Below are 6,878 nucleotides of genomic sequence, written 5' to 3' on the forward strand. Positions count from 1 at the left end.
CGTGAGAGAGGTATTTGGCCAATCTAGAAGAACAATCAAGACTCAATATTGACTTATAAAAGTGGAAAACATAAAAGTGATTGTTATTGAGGTGGAAAATATTCGGTTATTGACTTACAAAAGTGGAAAACATAACAAAGTTGAATGTTACCAAGGTGGGATATATTCAATTTTCTCTTTCTTCTTATGAGATGTTTCAATGCTGCAACTCTTTTAATATGGATAGCCTATCAAATATTATGTTAGAAGGGAGCCAAGAAATTTAATAGTCATACCTTTCGTACCTAGAACAACGCAATATGCTCCTTCAGCTTGTCTGGACAATATTTAGCATATAGGATATACAGCTCTTTAAGAATACTGGTATGCCAACGCTCCAATCTCAAGTCTTCTTCCATACTATAATTTAGTTCATAAAAGCGGCCCCTCTTCCAATAATAATCACTGATCTCTTCCATGTCGTCCTCCTGGAACAAAATGTTCATAAACAAACATCAATCTCTTAACTTCACAATTAAAAATAACCAGTTAAAAAGGCCTCCAAGATGGCCCTCACGGTTAATGGACAGAAGTGTCAGTCTTCCGCCAACTCAATCTTTCAGGGTTGAATTCTAACATATTCTCTCAGGTAACATGCATGAATATCAGAATGCACGTGAGATGAAACTATTTAACGAAAAGTCTCACCACTCAATCCAATACATAGTATTCTCGTCTGCGTGGTCTTGTTTTCGTCTATCTGGTATAATTAAACCGGAGAAAAGAGCGGTATTGAGAAAATGGAGAGTTCAGGAAAGGGCAGTGGAAAGGGAGGGAGGAAAGGAGCAGGCTCCAAGAAGAAGTCGGTCAGCAAAACTGTGAAGTCCGGACTGGATTTTTCGGTGGGGAGATCGCCAGATATCTCAAGAAGGGGCACTATGCCAAGCGGGTTGGCGGCGGCGCAGCCGTCTACGTTTCTGCTTTCCTCCAATATCTGGCCGCCGAAGTGTTGGAATTGGCCGGAAAAGCTACCCGTGACAACAAGAAGACCAGAATCATCCCCCGCCACATTCAGCTGGCGGTGAGAAACGACGATGAATTGGGGAAGATTTTGGGCAAAGTGACCATCACCAGTGGCGGAGTTCTGCCAAACATTCATCAGGTTCTCCTCCCCAAGAAGACCGCTGAGAAATCGAAGAAGGCTTCTGCACCAAACTCCCCCAAGAAGTGAAAAATTCCTCGCCCCTTCGCTTCTTCGAATTAATTAAAAACAAATGGTGTTTTATTAACACCACCTCTTCTTATCGGGGATATTTGGTTTAATCATTTGCTGGGCGTTGGTTTTTAAATATAGTTGTTTGGGGTGAGGGTTTGGTACATATCCATTTCGAAGTATTTGAAATTATACGCTGAAATTATCAGAATAAAGTATGGATTTAGACTTCTGCAGTTTCTCTTGATAAGCCAAGCCTGGATTTCTTTAACGCCAAGCGTGTTATTCTAGAATATGTGTTTAGTTTTGTAAGCAATATTTTGTGTCTGATCTTGAATATATGTGTGTTATGCATCTGAAGTTCGGTAGTGATTAAACTTGAAATAATTAGCATCCAAGGGAATGGGGCAGGCTTGCAAATTGTTTCGCTCTCAGATGACCTTTTTAAATGATTTTTAGTACGTTAATGAAAAAGTTTAAATCTAAGGGAGGGAAAAGTGCCATTTAGAGCATATTTGAAATCTTTCCATATATCAAATTAAATTGAACAATTAAGAAAAATTTTGGAACATAAATAAATGTAACAATTGGGTGTCTAACATGAAAAGCAAGCGTTGATGTAATGCTTTTGATTTAAGTGAAAAGTCATTAAACTTATATAACTACTTTGGACTGAAAAGGCTATGAAGAGAGACTTTATTTGAATGATTTACTTCCGTGACTGGTGGTTGCTGGATTTGATCTAGGGTCTTGCATTGCTTTGAATTTGATCCGTTAAGGTAGACTTTCTTTTTGCAAAATCTTTTAAAGAGGTAGATGTTTTATTTGGTATTTTGGGACTTAGAGCTCCACCACACAGCCTCGGGTTCAGGTAGAATTCCCTTTCGTGACATCTTTGAAAGAGGTAGATGTTTTATGTGATATCTTGAGACCTAGAGTTCCACCACACAGCGTTAAGTTCAAGACTATGGTAGAGTTCCTTTGGATGTTATAGTATTTGATCTTTAAAAAATAGCCTCAGGTTCAAGACTATGGTAGATTTCCTTTAGATGTTATAGTATTTGATCTTAAAAAAAAGTCTCAAAGCATCTCTTCTTTATCTAATAGATTTTAAAATTTTATAAAATTGTCCCATTTTATCTTTGTACTCTTTTTTTAAAGAGAACAAATTTGAACTCGACCAAAAGATAGATGTTTCCCATTTATATGTTTGATAAATACTTGGAAGGTCCTCTGTTCCCACTCAGCCTGAGTAACTTTTAACTCTTTTTGTGGTTCTTTCTGCTCAGATCTGATGGTTAACTCGAGCACATTTGTAGTTATTTTTCCCATTTTAAAACAAAAGGTAAAACTCCACAGACCAGGAAAGCCACAGGGAAACATGCAGATGAAGGACCCGGGTTTGTGGAATATGAAGACCAAAAAATAGCCTTGTTGGAATATGAAAAGATGTTGGATCAGGTGCATGGCTGCTTTCCATTTGTCACTATCTGAACCTTCTACAGCGTCCTGATAACACAAAGGTTCATCATCATTAGCGATCAAAGCAACTGAATCATCATACCTTCTCGGACGGCGTTTGATCCTTGTAGATCTCCTTAAGAATGTTTCTGGTGCTTCCACAACTGGCTGTCTATCAAATGTAGGAATTTCTTCATGATCGCCATCTGAGACCTGTTCATGTCCTCCATCTGAACCCTGTTCATAATCTGATTCTGAAACCTGTTCATGACTAGAATCTGAACTATGGTCGTTATGACTATCATTAGAAATGCTGTCAAACTGAATATGCTGGAAATCAGATACATCATCCTGTTTCAATCTTCTATCTACATCTAACTGTACAAGAGAGGATTCATTAAACCTTACATCTCTGTTGATGATGATTTTGCGGGTAGTAGGATCCCACAATCTAAATCCCTTTGTTCCATCACCATACCCAACAAAGATATACCTTTTAGACTTTGGATCTAATTTAGTTCGCTGATGTTTAGGCACTAGAGCATATGCATCACAACCAAACACTCTGAGTTTAGAATAGTCACAAGGGTGTCCTGTCCATACCTCTTGCGGAACCTTGCAGTCTATTGCCGTTGATGGAGATCGGTTTATCACATAACAAGCAGTTGCCACTGCTTCTGTCCACAACTCCTTCGGCAACCCGGCGTTACTCAGCATACACCTTGCTCTCTCTAGAAGAGTCTTGTTCATGCGTTCAGCAACTCCATTCTGCTGAGGAGTATAAACCGTGGTCTTATGTCTTTCGATCCCTGCATCCTTGCAATAGCTGTCAAACTCCTTGGAGGAAAACTCACCACCATTGTCAGTTCTTAAACATTTTATTGTTCTACCAGTGCTGTTTTCTACCAATGCTCTAAACTGCTTGAAAACTGTAAAAACATCAGACTTCTTTTTCAACATGAAGACCCAAACTTTCCGAGAAAAGTCATCAATAAATGATACAAAATAAGATGAACCACCATATGAAGCTGTAGGGGCTGGACCCCAAACATCTGAATGGATATAATCAAGTATACCTTTACTAGTATGTTTGCCTGTTTTAAACTTTTGTTTACTTTGTTTACCAAACAGACAATGTTTACAGAAATCCAATTTACCAGATCTTAGATTAGGAAGTAACTTTCGGTCAGCCAAAATTTTCAATCCTCTTTCACTCATATGCCCCAATCTTTGATGCCATAAGTGAATGGAACTACTGTCATGTTCAGACACAGACACATGATCTGACCCAGTTCTACCTTCTAACTGAAATAGATTTCCTACTTTCTTAGCTTTCATCACTAGTAAGATACCTTTATAAATTTTCATAACTCCACCTTGAATTACAGTTTTATATCCATTTGAATCAAGTGCTCCTAATGAAATCAAATTTTTCCGTAAATCTGGTACATGCCTCACATCAGTTAATATTCTAGTTGTGCCATCAAACATTTGTAGTTGTATGCTTCCAATCCCAACAATATTACATGTTACATCATTACCCATGTACACAACACCATCATCAATTGATCTATATGTTTTAAACCAATCTCTATGTATACACATGTGGTTAGATGCCCCGGAATCTAACAACCAATGTTGATCATGTTTTGAAACATTAACTGACAATACCTCATCACTCATACCTGAACCTGATACTGAACCTGTATCCGTGGTGTTGGCTTCCTTCTTTTCTGTCGAAGAGCCCTCTTTATCAGCCTGCTTTCGCTTCCAACAATCCTTTTTCAGATGTCCAGCCTTGCCACAATGCCAGCACTTCATCTTTGGCTTCTTTCCTTTGGATTTTGAACGAGAGTCGCTATGCTTTCCCCTGGAGTGTCTCTCTCGTGAGCGACCTCTGGCCATCATTACCTCTGATGTAGAGGTGTCTGCATTCGACCTCTTCCTCGTCTCCTCAGCCAACAAGGCTCCAACAACATCATCAAACTCAAGAATTTCTGATGTACTAAAACTTATGGAAGTAACAAAGTGATCCCAGGATTCAGGCAAAGAACATAATAAGGTTATCGCCTTATCCTCTGAATCAAATTTCACATCTAGACTGTTTAATTGCACCAACAAGGTATTAAAAACATTCAGGTGATCAGCAATTGAGGTACCTTCTTTCATCCGCAAACTGTAAAGCTGCCGTTTCAGGAGAATTCGATTTGTCAAAGATTTCGTCATATAGAGCTTCTCAAGCTTCGTCCACAGGCCTGCAGCGGTTTTCTCTGACACAATGTTAAACAGAACATCGTCCGCCAGACATAACCGAATTCCGCTCAGAGCTCTATCGTCCATCTCATCCCATTCATCCTCTGTCATGGAAGCAGGTCTTTTGTTTTTCCCCAACAGTGCTTTCGCCACACCTTGTTGAACCAGCAGATCGTGCATCTTCACCTTCCAGATCTCAAAATTATTCTTGCCATTAAATTTTTCAATTTCAAAACGGGCACTTTGTGTTTTGGCCATCTTATCAAAGAATCTCCAATTTCAATGTGAAATACCAGCAAAAAATTTGCCTTCTGCCTTTAAAGCAAAAAATATCTTCCTTTCACAAAAAATTTCTGCCTATGCCTTTGTTTTTAAAAAAAAACTGCCTTAAAAAACACTGCCCTTTTCCAATCACTTTACACACAAAAAAAAATATATATTTCTTTGCACTTGTGCCCTTATTTAAAAAACTGCGCTTTGCCACTTTGCCATATGCACTTCTTTAAAAAAAAATATCCGTCCTTTTCAAAAAAGGCTTCAATATCCCTTTTGGATTTAATGGCATAAAAAACAAAAAAATTAGTTACTCCACCACATGCGTTCACCACTTTAACATTTGAAACATATTAATCCAACATATTAAAATGCCGTGAGTGTTTTTTGTTCAAACAACATATATTGGATCAATACATATCCACCGTTTACCTCCGCGCAACATAAGACCTCCGGTTTTCAAAAAATACAATGACATGATACCTCCTTAAATCTCTTTCCATTCCGATCAATCTCGTTGGTATTCACATGGAGTTCATTTATACCATGGGATATTCTTAAACAATGGGAAGGTTCACATAGTTAACAGAAGTGGTGGCCATAAAGAAACAAGACAGCGCTCCAATCTGCGCCTTTATTTATTTTAACAATGCGCACCCAGAAGAAAACGAAGTTTGATATTTTAACGTTTTGTGCAGCACGCAGGTTTAACAAAGCCGTCTTTTAAAAAAAATACCTCTATAACACCAGCGCTCATTCACTGCAGAACCGGCGACCTCCTGAAATCCAATTCAGCGCTCCCAACAGCAACGCTCAGGCATCCTTTTGTAGTAGTGAATTCTCCAGCACGCAGCAACAGCTCCGGCTGCCTCCAGCACGCAGCAACAGTCACGCAGCAACAGCTCTTCACTAGGTGACTGTATCTCTCCACGCAGGTTTGGTCTCTACCTCGCAGCAGTGATATTCACGCTCCAGCAAGCAATCTCAGCACCTCCCGCCTTCCAACACTGCTCTGATACCAATTGTTGGATCAGGTGCACAGTAAAATTAAATAAACACAGAATTAACACAGCAGAAGATCAAACACATAGAACACAGCTTTTTACGTGGTTCACCCAACCAATCTGGGCTACGTCCACCAAACAGGCATCGGCAATTCTCATTAATCAAATTTGGAGATTACATCAATGAAACTCTCACACTCACACCAGCTATCCGTATGACAACCTATTTTATAGCAGAGAGAACCTAACTGCTCTCACATCAAATTTAGGATGCATTAATTTGCTCCCAACAACCTGGAGATAATCCAGCAACAGATGATTTTGTCTATTTTATCTAAAACAGAAAAATCTCAACAAAAGAAACTTTTTATAGATGGTTGTCCCACCTTTTAAACAGAATGCACGTGAAATGAAATTGTTTAACGAAACAAGAATTTCCATCAAAATGCATATATTATAAGAGGATATTGAGATAAACCACTCCTTAATAACTAACCTCAATTGTGATATCTCTTGCTCTGGAATCTGAAGCGAGCACTGTCACCGTTCCCAAATCATATGTCCCAGCTCTCGATTTTGCGTTTGCATTCCATGTGATGAAGGTGTTTTTGGTGCCTGAGCTGAGAGTTATGAAGGGCTTTTCCTCAGTAATAGTCACCTTCTCCTTGGGAGATACATAAAATAATGTACTATCA

General features: G+C 38.9%; 1 pseudogene; it reads left to right on the plus strand.

The window, feature by feature from the left end:
- The first annotated feature begins 779 nt into the window (after positions 1 to 779).
- On the plus strand, positions 780 to 1,210 carry LOC149238322 (histone H2A pseudogene; annotated as a pseudogene).
- Positions 1,211 to 6,878: the final 5,668 nt, after the last annotated feature.

This window comes from Pinus tabuliformis, chromosome 8 (assembly GCF_031772625.1).
Source record: "Pinus tabuliformis cultivar Carrire ecotype Pingquan chromosome 8, CPIR1, whole genome shotgun sequence".
In the NCBI taxonomy this organism is placed as follows: domain Eukaryota; kingdom Viridiplantae; phylum Streptophyta; class Pinopsida; order Pinales; family Pinaceae; genus Pinus; species Pinus tabuliformis.